We start from the raw sequence: 20,020 nt of genomic DNA, 5'->3' as shown, positions 1-20,020 counted from the left end.
TCCCTCCCTTCTTAAACAGCGGTGCTACATTCGCCACTTTCCAGTCCTCTGGGACCCTTTCTGCCTTCAGTGATTCCTGAAAGATTCCCGCCACTGCCTCTACAATCTCCTCAGCTATCTCTTTTCGAACCCTGGGATGTAGTCCATCCGGTCCAGGTCATTCATCCCCCTTCAGACCTTTCAGTTTCCGCAGAACCTTCTCCTTAGTGATGGCCACGGCCCTCCCCTCTGCCCCCTGGCTCTCCTGGAGCTCTGGCATCCCACTGGTGTCTTCGACCGTGAAGACTGATGCAAAGTAACTATACAGTTCGCCTGCCATTTCTTTGTTACCATTCATGACTTCCCCAATCACATTTTACAGTGGTCCAGTGTATTTTTCTTGTCTCTCTCTTAACTTGTATATATTGAAAAGAACATCTTCTTATCGTCTTTTACGTTACTAACTAGCTTGCACTCATACTTCATCTCCTCCTCCTTTATTGTTTTTTTCAGCTGTCCGCTGCTCGCTATTAAAGGCTTATCAATCTTCCGGCATCCCACTATTCTGCGCCACATTGTATGCTTTTTATTTGGCTGTACTGCTGTCCTTGACTTCCCTCGTGAGCCATGGATTCCTTGTCCTCCCCTTGGTATGTTTCCTCCTCCTTGGGGTGAAATTCTGTTGTTCCTCCCGAATAACCCCCCAAAACACCTGCCATTGCTGTTCCACTGTCTTCCCTGCTCGGCTCATTTTCCAATCACCTCTGGGCAGCTCCTCCCTCATGTCTTTGTAGTTACCCCTATTTAATTGTAATACTGTTATATCTGGCTCCAGCTTCCCCCTCTTAAACTGCAGGGTAAATTGTAGCATATGATGGTCACTGCTCCCTGAGGGTTCCTTCACCTTATGTTCCCTAATCAATTCTGCCTCATTACACATCACCAAATCCAGAATTGCCTGTTCCCCAGTCGGCTCTGTCACAAGCTGCTCCAAAAAAAACATCTCTTAGACTTTCCACAAATTCCTTTTCTTGGGATCCACGACCAACCTGATTTTCCCAGTCCACCTGCATATTGAAGTCCCCCATGATTATTGTAATATTGCCTTTTTTACACGCCTTTTCTATCTGTGATTTATTTACTGCTCGGGGTCCTGCAAATAACTCCCATCAGGGTCGTTTTATCTATTCTATTTCTCAACTCTGTCCACAGAGAATCTTTGCCTTCTGATCCTATATCGCCCCTTGCTATCGATTTAACTAAATTCCTTACTAACAATGGAGGCCCGCCCCCTTTGCCCACCTGCCTGTCCTTTCGACAGAACACTTGCATATTTTGACCCCAGCCCTGATCACCTTGCAGCCACGTCTCTGTGATTCCAACCACATCCCCCCAGCCAATTTCAATGTGCGCAACATGCAAATTTACCTTGTTCCGTACAGTGCGCACATTTAGGGACATCACCCTCAATCCTGCATTGAGCACCTCCCTTCTCACACTTGTCACCTTTTTTTGCTCTGCCTGAGGGTGATGTTGTTCAGGTATTTGTGTTCTCCATTTCCCCTTCAGTTATTACACCTGCTGAGCTACCGCTCTGGTTCCCACACCCTTCCATATTAGTTTCAATTCTCCCGGGTGACACTAACAAACCTCCCAGCGAGGATAGTGATGCCCCTCCAGTTTACATGCTGCCCGCCCTTCTTGTCCAGGTCCCACCTGTCCCGGAAGATAGCCCAATGGCCCAGAAATCAGAAACCCTCCCTCCTACACCACCAGTTTAGCCACGTGTTTAGCTGGACTATCCTCTTATTTCTGGCCTTACTGTGACGTGGCACTGGGAATAATCCTGAGAGTAATCCTCAAAGCACCCGGAGGAAATCCACGCAGACACGGGGAGAACGTGCAGACTCCGCACAGACAGTGACCCACGCCAGGAATCGAACCTGGGACCCTGGTGCTGTGAAGCAACAGGCTTCACGCCTCTGTGCTATTGTGCCGCCTTCAAATCAGGAATCCTGAAGAATTGGGAGAGTGTCGGTATCACGGAGAGCTATGGATCTGCTGTGTAATACTGAGAAATAAATCACCAAGGCCATGGCAGGGTTTGATTCTCCGACAATCCTCCAGCTCCAATCTTAACCATCGCATTAGACCCCGGCATTGATTAGTCATTAAACCTGGGGAACAGACTCTAATTGATGAATAACGAATGGAAACAATGGTTGATCACTCTCTTATTGTGAAACAGTCAGTATTTTCCCGATGAGAAACACGAGAGGATACAGAAGGGAACCAAAAGGACCGGTCTCCCTAACAACACCAGCGGGAGTTTGTAGTTATCCAGTTCCAGCAGTCAGATAGCCTCAATAATTTAAATAAATATGTAACACAATATATAATAGTTTCTCAGCCCATTCCTTCACCGATTCCATTATTTAAATTGCTGAGACGTCTTCAGTAGAAACAGGCAGAGAGATCACATTGTATTCCACCACATAGCTGCGATATTTCTAGTAATTCATGGAATTAAAAACTGAAAGATAATTTCTGATACTCATAGACATTTACAAATGCATATTATTGTGAAAAGTATAAAGATTTCTAGACATATTCACCAATCATTGGACTGAAAATAATCATGTTCCTGGCATGATGATTCTATAGAAAGATAATCACAGTTTAGTTAATTGTGAGCAGAAATGTGCATGTTCAATTTATTGTGTTATTGTAGTGAGGTCAGGAATTACTGACTCTATTTGAAAGAACAATCTTAGTATGAATATTGTCTGACAATATTTTTTTACGCCTGTGATTAATGGAAGAATCAATCCTTCAATAATCACATTCAATGTTGTAATTAAATGTTTTTCGTTATTTACTGTGTTCAATGGACTGAAAACGAACGTGATGCTTTCTATCAATGTTGTGCAAACGTGGTGTCATCCTGCCTTCAACATTGGATTTCATAGACCATAGGTCATAGAATTTATAGTGCAGAAGGCGGCCATTCGGCCCATCAAGTCTGCACCGGCTCTTGGAAAGAGCACCCTACCCAAGCCCACACCTCCACCCTAACCCCATAACCCAGTAAGCCCATCCAACCTGAGGGCAATTTAGCGTGGCCAATCCACCTAACCTGCACATCTTTGGACTGTGGGAGACAATCAGAGCACCCGGAGGAAACCCACGCAGACACGGGGAGAACGTGCAGACTCTGCACAGACAGTGACCCAAGCGGGAATCGAACCTGGGACCCTGGCGCTGGGAAGTCATCGTGGTAACCACTATGCTACCGTGCTGCCCGACTTGCTCAGTTTTCTTTGGTGGAAACAGGCAGAGAAAATTCTCACACTATTCAGTCATGGCACAACTATGATTAATGAAATTAAGTCCTGAGATATAATTGCTGGTATCATAGACATGGACAATATTTCCCAATACATATTATTGTGGGAAGTTAAAAGATTTATTCATTCCGTTAGTGATCAATGGATTAATCAGTATCTTGCCATGATAATTCTCTTGGAAAATGACCATCGGTTTAATGTCCTGTACCCGGTTCTCCGTCCCGGCAGCCCCGTTATCTGGCGCTGTGCACCCCCCCGCCACAACGGGATTCTCCATTCCCGCAGCCGGTCAATGAGGTTTCCCGTTGTGACCACCCCACGCCATCGAGAAACCCGCCGACATGGGTGCGCTGCCGGCGGAATTGGAGGATGCTGCCGAGGGAGAATCCCATTGATTGGGATTGTGAGCTGAACAAATGCATTTTTAATTCATGGTATTATTGTTGTGTGGTCAGGAATTACAGATTCTATTCCACTGAATAACAATCTCAATTTGATTATGGTCTGAACAATAATTAGAAACCGCCTGTGATCATTGGAATGAACAATTCTTTGACAATCGCAGTGAAAGATGCAATGAAATGTGTTTAGTTATTTGCTGTGTTTAATGGACTGAAAACAAATTTGTTATTTTCTCTCAATGTTGCACAAATAACAGTTAGTTGTGTAATGCTTATTGGACTTTAACATAATGAGCTGTTCACTGATTTAATTCAACCTCGCAATGAATGAATGAGATAATTGTTTATTGGACCAAACAATCAATCAATTCCAGGACCTACTCAGTCAATGGTATGGCGTTGGGGAGAGTTATAGAACAAAGAGATCTCGGAGTACAGGTTCATAGCTCCTTCATAGATTATCATAGAATTTACAGTGCAGAAGGAGGCCATTCGGCCCATCGAGTCTGCACCGGCTCTTGGAAAGAGCACCCTACCGAAGGTCAACACCGCCACCCTATCCCCATAACTCAGTAACCCCACCCAACACTAAGGGCAATTTTGGACACTAAGGGCAATTTATCATGGCCAATCCACCTAACCCGCACATCTTTGGACTGTGGGAGGAAACCGGAGCACCCGGAGGAAACCCACGCAGACACGGGGAGGATGTGCAGCCTCCGCACAGAAAGTGACCCAAGCCAGAATCGAACCTGGGACCCTGGAGCTGTGAAGCAATTGTGCTATCCACAAGGCTACCGTGCTGCCCCAAAAGGTGGAGTCGCCCCTTGAAGGTGGAGTCGCAGGTGGACAGGCTTGTGAAGAAGGCATTCGGCATGCTTGGTTTCATTGGTCAGAACATTGAATACAGGAGTTGGGACGTCTTGTTGAAGTTGTACAAGACATTGGTACGGCCACACTTGGAATACTGTGTGCAGTTCTGGTCACCCTATTATAGAAAGGATATTATTAAACTAGAAAGAGTGCAGAAAAGATTTACTAGGATGTTACCGGAACTTGATGATTTGAGTTATAAGGAGAGGCTGGATAGACTGGGACTTTTTTCCCTGGAGCGTAGGAGGCTTAGGTGTCATCTTATAGAGGTCTATAAAATAATGAGGGGCATAGATAAGGTAGATAGTCAACATCTTTTCCCAAAGGTAGGGGAGTCTAAAACTAGAGGGCATAGGTTTAAGGTGAGAGGGGAGAGATTCAGAAGGGCCCAGAGGGGCAATTTCTCCACTCAGAGGGTAGTGAGTGTCTGGAATATGCTGCCAGAGGTAGTAGTAGAGGCGGGTACAATTGTGACTTTTAAAAAGCATTTAGATAGTTACATGGGTAAGATGGGTATAGAGGGTTATGGGCCAAGTGCGGGCAACTGGGACTAGCTTAATGGTAAAAACTGGGCGGCATGGACTGGTTGGGCCGAAGGGCCTGTTTCCATGCTGCAAACTTCTATGATTCAAAGTTCACTCTGATTATTGGGATGAACTATGTTAACAGGTGATTAATCTTCCACAGAAAATAATTAAATAATTCAAGTACAAAGCACCAGATCCGTCAGAATTTCACCAGTTTAAAGACATTTAATGTCGGGACTCTGGCAATCATTGGTTAATACATTCTGATCCATTTTAACATCTAGTTCTTCCATATTCGCTTTGATCATTGGGTGTAATGATTAAAAGTTAATTACTCTAACTCTTGGACTGATGAAGAATTTGCTCTTCACTTTTATACGGAATCCAAGCAGCAGAAAAAGTGTTGGCCCTCAGGACAATCTCAACAAAAGGACATTTGAAAAGGGACCTGTTGCAGTGACTGATGTTGTCTCCAAATCCCGCAGCCCACTCACCCCTCACTGGCATTGGGTGATATCTGGCGTTGGGTGATCTCTGGTGTTGGGTGATATCTGGCGTTGGGTGATATCTGGGGTTGGGTGATATATGGGGTTGGGTGATATCTGGGGTTGGGTGATCTCTGGGGTTGGGTGATATCTGGGGTTGGGTGTGATCTGGGGTTGGGTGATATCTGGGGTTGGGTGATATGTGGGGTTGGGTCTCCCTGTGGTTGGGTGATATCGGTGGTTGGGTGATATCTGGGGTTGGGTGATCTCTGGGGTTGGGTGATATCTGGGATTGGGTGATCTCTGGGGTTGGGTGATCTCTGGGGTTGGGTGATATTTGGGGTTGGTGATATCTGGGGTTGTGTGATATCAGGGTTTGGGTGATATCAGGGTTTGGGTGATATGTGGGGTTGGGTGAACTCTGGGGTTGGGTGATATCAGGCTTTGCGTGATGTCCGTGGTTGGGTGATCTCTGAGGTTGGGTGATCTCTGGGGTCGGATGATATCTCGGGTTGGGTGATATCCGGGGTTGGGTGATATCATGTGTTGGGTGATGTCTGGGGTTGGGTGATATCTGGGGTTGGGTGATATCCGGGGTTGGGTGATATCATGTGTTGGGTGATATCTGGGGTTGGGTGTTATCCGGGGTTGGGTGATATCATGTGTTGGGTGATGTCTGGGGTTGGGTGATATCTGGGGTTGGGTGATATCCGGGGTTGGGTGATATCATGTGTTGGGTGATATCTGGGGTTGGGTGATATCCGGGGTTGGGTGATATCATGTGTTGGGTGATGTCTGGGGTTGGGTGATATCTGGGGTTGGGTGATATCCGGGGTTGGGTGATATCATGTGTTGGGTGATATCTGGGGTTGGGTGATATCCGGGGTTGGGTGATATCATGTGTTGGGTGATCTCTGGGGTTGGGTGGTATCTGGGGTTGGGTGATATCTGGGGTTCGGTATTACCTGGCGTTGGGTGATATCAGCGGTTTGGGTGATATTGAGGTGGTGGGTAGATATCCGTTCTGCGGTGATGTTTGAGTGGGAGCATGAATTACAGGCTGGGTTTATATCGGGGGGGGGGGATGATATATTAAAATTAATAATCGCTTACTGTCACAAGTATACTTCACTGCAGTCACTGTGGAAGTCACTGTGAGTTGCCATATTACGGCGCTTGTTTGTGGAGACCGGCACTGGAAGTGAACCCGCGCTGCTGGCATTGTTCTCCTTTGCAAGGCGGCTATTTAGCCCACTGTGCTAATCCAGCCCCTGTTGGGCTAGTTCGGGGGTTTGGGGTTGTCATCGGGCGGGATGATACCAGCCTGGGGACATCCGGGGGTTGTGGGTAATATCCGGGGGCTAATATCGAGTGTCGCTATATCTGGGACTGATATACGCGGGGGTGGGGGGGGGGGGGGTGGGGGGTGATATTTAGCGGTTGTGTCATTCGGTTGGGTGGGGTTATATCCGGTTGGGACGGGTCACATTTGGCCGGCGAGGGTGATAGCCGAGGGAGGGGCGGAGTTGATATCCCAGAGAAGTGACATCTGCTGGGGGGGGGGGATTTGATGATATCGAGGGGCTGACCTGGGACGGGGCGATACCTCGAGGGGGGTGGGTTGGGGGAGGGGCTGGATCTGGTGGGATAATAGAGTAGAATCATAGCATCAGCAGTGCAGAAGGAGGCCATTCGGTCCATCGCGTCTGCACCAGCCCTTGGAAAGAGCGTCTCACCTAAGCCCACACCTTTGCCCCATCCCAGTAACCCAGTGACCCCCTAACTCCGAGGTAACGATATCAGAGAGGCGAATATCCGACGGGGGGTGATATTTGTTGGGGGGGGGATGATATGAAGGGGGTGATATCGGGTGTGTGTGATATCAGGGAGGGGGATATTGGGAGGGGGTGAAGTCGTGAGGGGGTGATATCGGGAAGGGGTGATATCGGGGAGCAGGTGATATTGGGGAGGAGGTGAAATCGGGGAGGGGGTGATCTCAGGATGAGGGTGATATCCGAGAGGTGGCGATATCGGGGAGGGGGTGATATTGCAGAGGGGGTGATAGCGGGGAGGGGGTGATATCGGGTTGGGGGTGATTTCGGGAAGGGGGTGATACGGGGAGTGGGTGATATCCGAGAGGTGGCGCTATCGGGGAGGGGGTGATATTGCGGAGGGGGTGATAGCGGGGAGGGGTGATATCGGGTTGGGGGTGATATCGGGAAGGGGTGATACGGGGAGGGGGTGATACGGGGAGGGGGTGATATAGGGGAGGAAGTTATATCGGGGTTGGGGTGATATCGGAAGGGGGTGATATCGGGGAGGGGGTGATATCGGGGAGGGGGTGATATCGGGAGGGGGTGATATTGGGGAGGGGGTGATACGGGGAGGGGGTGATATAGGGGAGGAAGTTATATCGGGGTTGGGGTGATATCGGGGAGGGGGTGATATCGGGGAGGGGGTGATAGCGGGGGGGGGTGATATAGGGGAGGAAGTTATATCGGGGGGGGTTGATATCGGGGAGGGTGTGTTATCGGGGTGGGGTGATATCGGGAGGGGGTGATATTGGGGAGGGGGTGATTGCGGGGAGGGGGTGATATCGGGGAGGGGTGATATCGGGAAGGGGTGATACGGGGAGGGGGTGATACGGGGAGGGGGTGATATAGGGGAGGAAGTTATATCGGGGTTGGGGTGATATCGGAGAGGGGGTGATATCGGGGAGGGGGTGATACGGGGGGGTGATATAGGGGAGGAAGTTATATCGGGGGGGGTTGATATCGGGGAGGGGGTGATATCGGGGTGGGGTGATATCGGGAGGGGGTGATATTGGGGAGGGGGTGATTGCGGGGAGGGGGTGATATCGGGGAGGGGTGATATCGGGAAGGGGTGATACGGGGAGGGGGTGATACGGGGAGGGGGTGATATAGGGGAGGAAGTTATATCGGGGTTGGTGTGATATCGGGGAGGGGTGATAAGGGGGGGTGATATAGGGGAGGAAGTTATATCGGGGGGGGGTGATATCGGGGAGGGGGTGATATCGGGGAGGGGGTGATATCGGGGAGGGGGTGATATCGGGAGGGGGTGATATTGGCGAGTGGATATCCGGGGTGGGGGAGGTGCAGTGCTGCGGTGTCTATTGAGACACAACAATCCCGACGACCCCCAATGGGGCCAATGGGCTGGACTCCGGCTTCACTCTCGGTGCTGAAACACCCATTCCCCTTTCCTTGGAGGGACAGCAGAAGCCGCCGCTGCGCCTGTGCCACAGCCATCCTAGCATCCCCTGCGTGCTGGCGGCGGTCATATGTTACCAGTAGGACCTCCGGCAGCCAAATTGTGTTTCCAGGGGAGACTCCAGGTGAACATCTTGTGTTGCCAGGGGAGACTCCAGGTGGCCACCTTGTGTTGCCAGGGGAGACTCCAGGTGGCCACCTTGTGTTGCCAGGGGAGACTCCAGGTGGTCACCTTGTGTTGCCAGGGGAGACTCCCGGTGAACATCTTGTGTTGCCAGGGGAGACTCCAGGAGGCCACCTTGTGTTGCCAGGGGAGATTCCAGGTGGCCACCTTGTGTTGCCAGGGGAGACTCCCGGTGAACATCTTGTGTTGCCAGGGGAGACTCCCGGTGAACATCTTGTGTTGCCAGGGGAGACTCCCGGTGAACATCTTGTGTTACCAGGGGAGACTCCAGGTGGCCACCTTGTGTTGCCAGGGGAGACAATGCCAGTCAGTGGGTGGCCCGCGCACTGCCTGCTGGGATAGTGACCCTCCCGCACATGCGCACGGACAGCTCTGTGTGAATCCTCCATTGTCTGAAGCATTATTACTGCCATAAGCCCCACGGTCCTCAACCGTTCCTCATATGACAAGCCCGCCTCTGCTTCCGGACGCTTCACACTCGGTTCTGAAACACCCATTCCCCTTTCCTTGGAGGAGACAGCGGCCTCTGGCGGCGGGGGGACAGCGGCCTCTGGCGGCAGGGGGACAGCGGCCTCTGGAGGCAGGGGGACAGCGGCCTCTGGAGGCAGGGGGACAGCGGCCTCTGGCGGCAGGGGGACAGCGGCCTCTGGCGGCAGGGGGACAGCGGCCTCTGGCGGCAGGGGGACAGCGGACTCTGGAGGCAGGGGGACAGCGGCCTCTGGCGGCAGGGGGACAGCGGCCTCTGGCGGCAGGGGGACAGCGGCCTCTGGCGGCAGGGGGACAGCGGCCTCTGGAGGCAGGGGGACAGCGGCCTCTGGAGGCAGGGGGACAGCGGCCTGTGGCGGCAGGGGGACAGCGGCCTCTGGAGGCAGGGGGACAGCGGCCTCTGGCGGCAGGGGGACAGCGAGCTCTGGAGGCAGGGGGACAGCGGCCTCTGGCGGCAGGGGGACAGCGGCCTCTGGCTGCGGGGGGACAGCGGCATCTGGCGGCAGGGGGACAGCGGCCTCTGGCGGCGGGGGGACAGCGGGCTCTGGAGGCAGGGGGTCAGCGGCCTCTGGCGGCAGGGGGACAGCGGCCTCTGGCGGCAGGGGGACAGCGGCCTCTGGCGGCAGGGGGACAGCGGCCTCTGGAGGCAGGGGGACAGCGGCCTCTGGCGGCAGGGGGACAGCGGCCTCTGGAGGCAGGGGGACAGCGGCCTCTGGAGGCAGGGGGACAGCGGCCTCTGGAGGCAGGGGGACAGCGGCCTCTGGCGGCAGGGGGACAGCGGCCTCTGGAGGCAGGGGGACAGCGGCCTCTGGCAGAAGGGGGACAGCGGCCTCTCGAGGCAGGGGGACAGCGGCCTCTGGAGGCAGGGGACAGCGGCCTCTGGCGGCGGGGGGACAGCGGCCTCTGGCGGCAGGGGGACAGCGGCCTCTGGCGGCAGGGGGACAGCGGCCTCGGGAGGCAGGGGGAGAGCGGCCTCTGTAGGCAGGGGAACAGCGACCTCTGGCGGCAGAGGGACAGCGGCCTCTGGAGGCAGGGGGACAGCGGCCTCTGGAGGCAGGGGGACAGCGGCCTATGGAGGCAGGGGGACAGCGGCATCTGGAGGCAGGGGGACAGCGGCCTCTGGCGGCAGTGGGACAGCGGCCTCTGGCGGCAGGGGGACAGCGGCCTCTGGAGGCAGGGGGACAGCGGCCTATGGAGGCAGGGGGACAGCGGCCTCTGGCGGCAAGGGGACAGCGGCCTATGGCGGTAGGGTACAGCGGCCTCTGGAGGCAGGGGGACAGCGGCCTCTGGCGGCAGGGGGACAGCGGCCTCTGGTGGCAGGGAGGAGGGACATCAGTTTGTGAGCAGTGAGTGCGGGTGGGACTTGTCTCTGTCTCTGTCTGTGTCTGCGTCTGTGACTCTGTGTCTGTGTGTCTGTGTCTCTGACCATTTCTGTGTCTGTGTCTCTCTCTGTGTCTCAGGCTGTGTCTGTGTCTGTGATTCTGTCTGTGTCTCTGTCTGTGTCTGTGACTCTGTCTGCGTCTCCGTCTGTGTCTCTGCCTGTGTCTCATGCTCTGCCTCAGTGTCTATGTCGGTGTCTCTATCTGTGTCTGTTTCTGTGCCTGTGTCTGTGTCTCTGTCTCTGTCTCTGCCTGTGTCTCTGTCTGTGTCTCTGTATGTGTCTCTGCCTGTGTCTCTGTCTATGTCTCTGTCTGTGTCTCTGTCTGTGTCTCAGGTTGTGCCTCTGTCTGTGTCTGTCTCTCTGTCTGTATCTCTGTCTGTGTCTCTGTCATTGTCCCTGCCTCTGTCTGTCTCTGTATCTCTGTCTGTGTCTGTATCTGTGTCTATGTCTCTGCATGTGTCTCGGTCTGTGTCTCTGTCTGTGTCTCTGAATATGTCTGCGTTTCTGTCTGTGTCTCTGCATATGTCTCCACCTGTATCTTTCTCTCGCTCTCTGGCTGTGTCCATGTCTAAGTATGTGTCTCTGCCTGTGTCTCTATTTGTGTCTATGTCTGTGTTTCTGTCTATGTCTGTGTCTCTGACTGTGCCTGTGTATCTGTCTGTGTCTCTGTCTGAGTCTGTGACCCTGTCTGTGTCTCTGTCTGGGTCTGTGACTCTGTTTGTGTTTCTGTCTGTGTCTGTGCTTCTGTATCAGTCTGTGACCGTGTCTCTGTCTCTATCTCTGTCTGTGTCTGTGTCTCCGATTATGTCTCCGTCCGTTTATCTGCCTGTGTCTCTGTCTGTGCCTGTGTATCTGCCTGTAATTCTGCCTCTGACACTGTCTGTGTCTCTGTCTGTGTCTCCGTCTGTGTCTTTGTCTCTGTCTGTGTCTGTGTCGGTATCTCTCTATCAGTGTCTGTGTCTCAGTGTCTAAGTCTGTGTCTCTGTCTGTGTAGCTGTCTGTGTCTCTGAATCTGCCTGTGTCTGTGTCTCATTCTATGCCTGTGTTTGTGTCTGTCTCTGTATCTCTGTCTGTGCCTCTGCCTCTTTCCCTGACTCTGTCTGTGTCTCAGTCTGTCCCTGTCTCTGTATCTCTGTCTGTGACTGTGTCTCTGTCTGTGCCACTGCCTCTGACTGTGTCTGTCTCTCTGTCTGTGTACCTGACTCTGTCTGTGTCTGTCTCTGTATCTCTGTCTGTGTCTCTGTCTGTGTCACTGCCTCTGTCTGTGTCTGTGTGTGTGTCTCTGTCTGTGCCTCGGTTTCTGTCTGTTTCTGTGATTGTCTCTGTCTGTGTCTCTGTTCCTATCTGTGTCTGTGCCTCCGTCTGTGTCTTTGTCTCTGTCTATGTCTGTGTCTGTGTCTCTGTCTGTATCTCTCTCTCTGTGTATGTGTATCTGTGTGTGTCTCTGTCTCTGTCTGTGTCTCTTTCTCTGTCTGTGTTTGTGTCTGCCTCTGTATCTCTGTATGTGTCCCTGGCTCTGTCTGTGTCTGTGTCTGTCTCTGTATCTCTGTCTGTGTCTGTGTCTCTGTCTGTTTCACTGCCTCTGTCTGTGCCTGTTTCTCTGTCTCTGTCTGTATCTCTGTTTGTGTCTCTGTCTGTGGATCTGTCTGCGTCTCTGCCTGGGTCTCTTCCTGGGTCTCTGTCTGTGTTTCTGCCTGTGTCTCTGTCTGTGTCTCTGCCTCTGTATGTGTCTGTATCTGTATCTCTGCCTGGGTTTGTGTCTATGTCACTGTCTGTGTCTCTGTCTGTGCCCCTGTCTATGCCTAAGTCTCTGTCTGTGTCTCAGTCTGTATCTCTGTTGGTATCTCAGTGTCTGCCTGTATCTGTGTCTGTGTCTCTGTCTGTTTCTGTGATTGTCTCTGCCTGTGTCTCTGTTCCTATCTGTGTCTGTGTCTCTGTCTGTGTCTCTGGCTGTGTCTCTGCCTCTGTCTGCGTCTCTGTCTGTAATACTGTCTCTCACACTTTCTGTGTCTCTGTCTGTGTCTTTGTCTCTGTCTGTGTCGGTGTCTCTGTCTGTATCACTCTATGTGTCTGTGTCTCTGTCTGTGTCTCAATGTCTATGTCGGTGACTCTATCTGTTTCACTGTCTGCGTATCAGTATGTGTCTCTGTCTCTGTCTGTGTCTGTCCCTGTCTCTGTATCTCTGTCTGTGTCTGTCAAACTGTCTGTGTCTGTGTCTCTGTCTGTGTCACTGCGTCTGTCTGTGTCTGTGGCTGTGTCTGTGTCTCTGTCCCTGACTCTGTCTGTGTCTGTGTCTGTCCCTGTCTATGCATCTCTGGCTGTGTCTGTCAAACTGTCTGTGTCTCTGTCTGTGTCTCTGTCTGTGTCACTCTGTCTGTTTCTGTGATTGTCTCCGTCTGTGTCGCTGTTCCTCTCTGTGTATGTGTCTCTGTATGTGTCTCTGTCGGTGTCTCTGCCTCTGTCTGTGTCTCTGTATGTGTCTCTGTCTGTGTCTGTGTATGTGTATATATCTTTGTCTGTGTCTCTGTCTGAGTCCCTGTCTCGATATGAGTTTCTGTCTGTGAGTCAGTCTGTATCTCTGTTTGTGTCTGTATCTCTGTCTTTGTCTGTGTCTTTGTCTCTGTCTGTGATTTTGTCTCTGTCTGTGTCTCTGTCAGTGTTTTTTTCTGTGTCTCAGTCTGTATCTCTGTTTGTGTCTGTGCCTCAGTATGTATCTCTGTTTGTGTCTGTGTCTCTGTCTTTGTCTGTGTCTCAGGTTGTGCCACTGTATGTGTCACTGTCTGTGTCTGTCTCTCTGTCTGTGTCTGTGTCTGTCTATGTATCTCTGTCTGTGTCTGTCAAACTGTCTGTGTCTGTGTCTCTGTTTGTGTCTCTGTCTGTGTCACTCTGTCTGTTTCTGTGATTGTCTCTGTCTGTGTCGCTGTTCCTATCTGTGTATGTGTCTCTGTCTGTGTCTCTGTCGGTGTCTCTGCCTCTGCCTGTGTCTCTGTATGTGTCTCTGTCTGTGTATGTGTATATATCTTTGTCTGTGTCTCTGTCTGAGTCCCTGTCTCTATATGAGTTTCTGGCTGTGACTCAGTCTGTATCTCTGTTTGTGTCTGTGTCTCTGTCTTTGTCTGTGTCTTTGTCTCTGTCTGTGATTTTGCCTCTGTCTGTGTCTGTGGCGCTGTCAGTGTTTCTGTCTGAGTGTCTGTCATTGTCTCTGTCTGTGTCTCTGCCTGTGTCTCTGTCTATGTCTCTGTCTGTGTTTCTGTCTGTGTCTCAGGTTGTGCCACTGTCTGTGTCACTGTCTGTGTCTGTCTCTCTGTCTGTGTCTGTGTCTGTCTATGTATCTCTGTCTGTGTCTGTCAAACTGTCTGTGTCTGTGTCTCTGTCTGTGTCTCTGTCTCTGTCCCTGCGTCTGTCTGTGTCTGTGTCTCTGTCTGTGTCTCTGTCTGCGTTTCTGTCTGTGTCACTGTCTGTGTATTTGCCTGTCTCTCTGTTTGTGTCTGTGTCTCTTTCACTGTCTTTGTGTGTGTCTGTCTCTGTATCGCTGTCTGTGTCTCTGTCTGTGTCCCTGCATCTGTCTATGTCTGTGACTGTCTCTGTATCTCTGTCTGTGTCACTGCCTCTGACTGGGTCTGTGTCTATGTCTCTGCCTGTTTCTGTGTTTATCTCTGTCTGTGTCTTTGTCTCAGTCTGTTTCTGTGTTTGTCTCTGTCTGTGTCTGTCTCTGTATCTCTGTCTGTGTCACTGCCTCTGTCTTTGTCTGTGCCTGTGTCTCTGTCTGTGTCTCTGTCTGTGTCTGTGTCTCTGTCTGTGTCTCTGTCTGTGTCTCTGTCTGTGTCTCTGTCTGTGTCTGTGCCTGTTTCTCTATCTGGGTCTGTGTCTGTGTCTCTGTCTGTGTCGATGTTTCTGACGGGGTCAATGTGTACGTCTGTGTCTCTTTCTGTGGCCGTGTTCGTGTCTGTATCGGTGTCGCTGTCTCTGCATGCGTTTCGGCCTGTGTCTCTGTCTGCGTCTCTGAATCTGTCTGCGTTTCTTTCTGTGTCTCTGCCTGAGTCTTTCTCTCTCTCTCTAGCTGTGTCCATGTTTAAGTATGTGTCTCTGTCTGAGTCTCTATTTGTGTCTCTGTCTTTGTCTCTGTCTATGTCTGTGTCTCTGCCTGTGTCTGTGGATCTGTCTGTGTCTCTGTATGTGTCTGTGACACTGACTGTGTCTCTGTCTGGGTCTGTGACTCTGCCTGTGTTTCTGTCTGTGTCTGTGCCTCTGTATCTGTCTGTGCCTGTTTCACTGTCTCTATCTGTGTCTGTGTCTGTGTCTCCGGTTATGTCTCCGTCTGTTTATCTGCCTGTGTCTCTGCCTGTGCCTGTGTCTCTGTCTGTAATTCTGCCTCTGACACTGTCTGTGTCTCTGTCTGTGTTTCCGTCTGTGTCGTTGTCTCTGCCTGTGTCTCTGTCTTTATCTCACTCTCTGGATCTGTGCCTCAGTGTCTATGTCGGTGTCTCTATCTGTGTCTCTGTCTGTGTAGCTGCCTGTATCTCTGTCTCTGTCTGTGTCTCATTCTCAGTCTGTGTTTGTGTCTGTCTCTGTATCTCTGTCTGTGCCTCTGTCTGTGTCCCTGACTCTGTCTGTGTCTCAGTCTGTCCCTGTATCTGTATCTCTGTCTGTGTCTGTGTCTCTGTCTGTGTCACTGCCTTTGTCTGTGCCTGTGTGTGTGTCTCTGTCTGTTTCTGTGTTTATCTCTTTCTGTGATTTTGTCTCTGTCCGTGTCTGCGTCTCTGTCTGTGTGTCTGTGTCTGTGTCTATGTCTCTGTGTCTCTGTCTGTTTCTGTGATTGTCTCTGTCTGTGTCTCTGTTCCTATTTGTGTCCGTGTCTCTGCCTGTGTCTCTGCCTGTGTCTCTGCCTCTGTCTGTGTCTCTGTATGTGTCTCAGTCTGTGTCTGTGTCTATATCTCTGTCTATGTCTCTGTCTGTGTCTCTGTCTGTGTTTCTGTCTCTATCTGAGTCTCTGTCTGTGTCTCAGTCTGTATCTCTATTTGTGTCTGTGTCTCTGTCTTTGTCTGTGTCTGTGTCTGTAATACTGTCTCTCACACTGTCTGTGTTTCCGTCTGTGTCTTTGTCTCTATCTGTATCTCTCTCTCTGTCTGTGTCTCTGTCTGTGCCTCAGTGTCTATGTCGGTGTCTCTATCTGTGTCTCTGTCTGTGTATCTGTCTGTGTCTCTGTCTGTGTCTGTGTCTGTCCCTGTCTCTGTATCTCTGTCTGTGCCTGTCAAACTATCTGTGTCTGTCACTGTGTCTCTGTCTGTGTCACTGCGAATATCTGTGTCTGTGGCTGTGTCTCTGACCCTGACTCTGTCTGTGTCTGTGTCTGTCTATGTATCTCTATCTGTGTCTGTCAAACTGTCTGTGTCTGTGTCTCTGTTTGTGTCTCTGTCTGTGTCACTGCGTCTGCCTGTGTCTGTGTCTGTTTCTGTGATTGTCTCTGTCTGTGTCTCTGTTTCTTTCTGTGTATGTGTCTCTGTCTGTGTCTCTGTCAGTATCTCGGCCTCTGTCTGTGTCTCTGTATGTGTCTATGTCTGTGTCTGTGTCTATGTCTCTGTCTGTGTCTCTGTCTGTGTCTCTGTCTGAGTCCCTGTCTCTATCTGAGTTTCCGTCTGTTTCTCAGTCTGTATCTCTGTTTGTGCCTGTGTCTCTGTCTTTGTCTGTGTCTCTGTCTGTGATTTTGTCTCTGTCTGTGTCTCTGTCAGTGTTTTTGTCTGTGTCTCAGTCTGTATCTCTGTTTGTGCCTGTGCCTCAGTATGTATCTCTGTTTGTGTCTGTGTCTCTGTCTTTGTCTGTGTCTCTTTCTGTGATTTTGTTTCTGTCTCTGTCTGTGTCTCTGTCTGTGTTTCTGTCTGTGTCTCTGTCTGTGTCTCTGTCTGTGTCTATGCCTGTGTCTCAGGTTGTGCCTCTGTCTGTGTCTGTCTCGCTGTCTGTGTCTCTGTCTGTGTCTGTGTCTCTGTCTGCGTTTCTGTCTGTGTCACTGTCTGTGTCTCTGCCTGTCTCTCTGTGTCTCTTTCTCTGTCTGTGTTTGTGTCTGTCTCTGTATCTCTGTCTATGTCTCTGTCTGTGTCCCTGCCTCTGTCTGTGCCTGTGTCTGTCTCTGTATCTCTGTCTGTGTCTGTACCTGTGTCTCTGTCTCTGCATGTTTCTCGGTCTGTGTCTCGGCCTGTGCCTCTGAATCTGTCTGCGTTTCTGTCTGTGTCTCTGCATGTGTCTCTACCTGTGTCTTTCTCTCTATCTCTGGATGTGTCCATGTCTATGTATGTGTCTGTGCCTGTGTCTCTATTTGTGTCTCTGTCTTTGTCCTTGTCCATGCCTGAGTCTCTGTCTCTGTCAGTGTTTCTGTCTGAGTCTCTGTCTGTGTCTCAGTCTGTATCTCTGTTTGTGTCTGTGTCTCTGTCTTTGTCTGTGTCTGTGTCTGTAATACTGTCTCTCACACTGTCTGTGTCTCCGTTTGTGTCTTTGTCTCTGTCTGTGTCTGTGTCTCTGTCTGTATCTCTCTCTCTCTGTCTGCGTCTCTGTCTGTGCCTCAGTGTCTATGTCGGTGTCTCTATCTGTGTCTCTGTCTGTGTATCTGTTTGTGTCTCTGTCTCTGTGTGTGTCTGTGTCTGTCCCTGTCTCTGTATCTCTGTCTGTGTCTGTCAAACTATCTGTGTCTGTCACTGTGTCTCTGTCTGTGTCACTGCGAATGGCTGTGTCTGTGGCTGTGTCTGTGTCTCTGACCCAGACTCTGTCTGTGTCTGTCCCTGTATATGTATCTCTGGCTGTGTCTGTCAAACTGTCTGTGTCTGTGTCTCTGTTTTTGTCTCTGTCACTGCGTCTGTCTGTGTCTGTGTCTGTGTCTCTGTATCTGTCTGTTCCTGTGATTGTCTCTGTCTGTGTCTCTGTTCCTATCTGTGTATGTGTCTCTGTCTGTGTCTCTGTCAGTATCTCTGCCTCTGTCTGTGTCTTTGTATGTGTCTGTGTCTGTGTCTATGTCTCTGCCTGTGTCTCTGTCTGAGTCCCTGTCTCTATCTGAGTCTCCGTCTGTGTCTCAGTCTGTATCTCTGTTTGTGTCTGTGTCTCTGTCTTTGTCTGTGTCTTTGTCTCTGTCTGTGATTATGTCTCTGTCTGTGTCTCTGTCAGTGTTTTTGTCTGTGTCTCTGTCTGTGTCTCAGTCTGTATCTCTGTTTGTGTCTGTGCCTCAGTATGTATCTCTGTTTGTGTCTGTGTCTGTGTCCTTGTCTGTGTCTATGTCTCTTTCTGTGATTTTGTCTCTGTCCGTGTCTGCGTCTCTGTCGGTGTTTCTGTCTGTGTCTCTGTCTGTGTCTCTGTCTGTGTCTACCTGTGACTCTGACTATGTCTCTGTCTGTGTCTATGTCTGTGTCTCAGGTTGTGCCTCTGTCTGTGTCTCTGTCTGTGTCTGTGTCTCTGTCTGCGTTTCTGTCTGTGTCACTGTCTGTGTCTCTGCCTGTCTCTCTGTGTCTCTGTCTTTGTCTGTGTCTGAGTCTCTGTCTGTAATAATGTCTCTCACACTATTTGTGTCTCCGTCTGTGTCTTTGTCTCTGGCTGTGTCTGTGTCTCTGTCTGTGTCCCTGCCTATGTCTGTGCCTGTGTCTGTCTCTGTACCTGTCTCTGTGTCTGTACCTGTGTCTCTGTCTCTGCATGTTTCTCGGTCTGTGTCTCTGTCTGTGTCTCTGAATCTGTCTGCGTTTTTGTCTGTGTCTCTGCATGTGTCTCTACCTGTGTTTTTCTCTGTCTCTCTGGCTGTGTTCATGTCTAAGTATGTGTCTCTGCCTGTGTCTCTATTTGTGTCTCTGTCTTTGTCTCTCTCTATGTCTGAGACTATGTCTGTGTCAGTGTTTCTGTCTGAGTCTCTGTCTGTGTCTCAGTCTGTATCTCTGTTTGTGTCTGTGTCTCTGTCTTTGTCTGCGTCGGTGCCTCTGTCTGTAATACTGTCTCTCACACTGTCTGTGTCTCCGTCTGTGTCTTTGTCTCTGTCCTGTCTGTGTCACTACCTGTATCTCTCTCTCTGTGTCTGTGTCCCTGTCTGTGCCTCAGAGTCTATGTCGGTGTCTCTATCTGTGTCTGTGTCTGTGTCTCTGTCTCTGCCTGTGTCTCTGTCTGTGTCTCTGTCTGTGTCTCTGCCTGTGTCTCTGTCTATGTCTCTGTCTGTGTCCCAGGTTGTGCCTCTGTCTGTGTCTGTCTCTCTGTCTGTATCTCTGCCTGTGTCTCGGTCTGTGTCTCTGTCTGTGTCTCTGAATCTGTCTGCGTTTCTGTCTTTGTCTCTGCATGTGTCTCTACCTGTGTCTTTCTCTCTCTCTCTCTGGCTGTGTCCATGTCTAAATATGTGTCTCTGCCTGTGTCTCTATTTGTGTCTACGTCTTTGTCTCTGTCTATGTCTGTGTCTCTGTCTGTGTATCTGTCTGTGTCTGTGACCCTGTCTGTGTCTCTGTCTGGGTCTGTGACACTGTTTGTGTTTCTGTCTTTGTCTGTGCCTCTGTAACTGTCTGTGCCCGTGTCTCTGTCTCTATCTCTGTCTGTGTCTCCGATTATGTCTCCGTCTGTATATCTGCCTGTGTCTCTGTCTGTGCCTATGCCTGTGCCTGTGACTCTGTCTGTAATTCTGCCTCTGACACTGTCTATGTCTCTATCTGTGACTCCGTCTGTGTCTTTGTCTTTGTCTCTGTCTGTGTCTGTGTCTCTGTCTGTATCTCTATCTCTGTGTCTGTGTCTCAGTGTCTGTGTCTCAGTATCTATGTCGGTGTCTATGTCTGTGTCTCTGTCTGTATAGCTGCCTGTGTCTCTGCCTCGTTCTCTGCCTGTGTGTGTGTCTGTCTCTGTATCTCTGTCTGTGCCTCTGCCTGTGTCCCTGACTCTGTCTGTGTCTCAGTCTGTCCCTGTCTCTGTATCTCTGTCTGTGTCTGTGTCTCTCTCTGTGCCACTGCCTCTGTCTGTGTCTGTGTCTCTGTCTGTGTACCAGACTCTGTCTGTGTCTGTGTCTGTCTCTGTATCTCTGTCTGTGTCTCTGTCTGTGTCACTGCCTCTGTCCGTGTCTGTGTGTGTGTCTCTGTCTGTGTCTCTGTCTCTGTCTGTTTCTGTGATTGTCTCTGTCTGTGTCTCT

This window comes from Scyliorhinus torazame, chromosome 20 (assembly GCF_047496885.1).
Source record: "Scyliorhinus torazame isolate Kashiwa2021f chromosome 20, sScyTor2.1, whole genome shotgun sequence".
NCBI lineage: Eukaryota > Metazoa > Chordata > Chondrichthyes > Carcharhiniformes > Scyliorhinidae > Scyliorhinus > Scyliorhinus torazame.
The sequence above is the reverse complement of the archived record's forward strand: the minus strand, read 5'-3'. Positions refer to the sequence as shown.